Below are 660 nucleotides of genomic sequence, written 5' to 3'. Positions count from 1 at the left end.
CGGAGAGGCCATGGGTGGTGTGCTTATGTAGATCGAATGAGGGAGCCGGCCGGGGCGCGCCGGAGAAGTTGAATCCGATACGAGCTGGGAGTTCCGAGTTCGTGCTCTGCTCGGTTTGGATTTTCGCGTCGAGGTAAGATGAATCACGTATTAAAAATCAGTTTTGCTAAAGCACATCTAGACGTGCCATAAGTATTGCACATCTAAGTCCTATGTCATTGATCTTACATTGAAATTCGTGTAAATATTTTTTTTTGTGCTTGATTCACTCATTTAAATGGGCAATAATTAGAGCACATCTAGATGTGCCCTAGACATACCCCTATTAAAATATGAAATCGAGTCAATGCAACAAGTAGCCCTTATAGCTCAGTGGTAGAGCGTCAGTCTTGTAAACTGAAGGTCCGTAGTTCGATCCTGCGTGAGGGCACTTTTTGTTTTGTGGCCCTCATTTTTGAGGCGCAAATTCGTGTGCATTTTTTTAAGCGCAAAACGATTTGTGTTTCGAATGGTGCGTCGTTAAGCGCAATACAATTGTCTGACTAGTTTGCCGCCCAATTTGAGTGCTGTCAAGAATGCCGTACGGCAAAGTGCATGCATCGTTGCCGCTTTCTTGGAAGCAACGCTTTGCCCTGAATCTTCTTCCTTCTCCGATCTTCC

The 660-nt window shown here is 45.0% G+C and overlaps 1 non-coding gene across 1 annotated transcript; it reads left to right on the top strand.

Annotated features, from left to right (window-relative positions):
- Positions 1–358: 358 nt before the first annotated feature.
- On the top strand, positions 359–430 carry TRNAT-UGU. Its single transcript has one exon. It is a non-coding gene; the product is annotated as a tRNA-Thr (tRNA).
- The last annotated feature ends 230 nt before the right edge of the window (positions 431–660 follow it).

This window comes from Triticum dicoccoides, chromosome 7A, assembly GCF_002162155.2.
Source record: "Triticum dicoccoides isolate Atlit2015 ecotype Zavitan chromosome 7A, WEW_v2.0, whole genome shotgun sequence".
In the NCBI taxonomy this organism is placed as follows: domain Eukaryota; kingdom Viridiplantae; phylum Streptophyta; class Magnoliopsida; order Poales; family Poaceae; genus Triticum; species Triticum dicoccoides.
The sequence above is the reverse complement of the archived record's forward strand: the minus strand, read 5'-3'. Positions and strand labels throughout refer to the sequence as shown.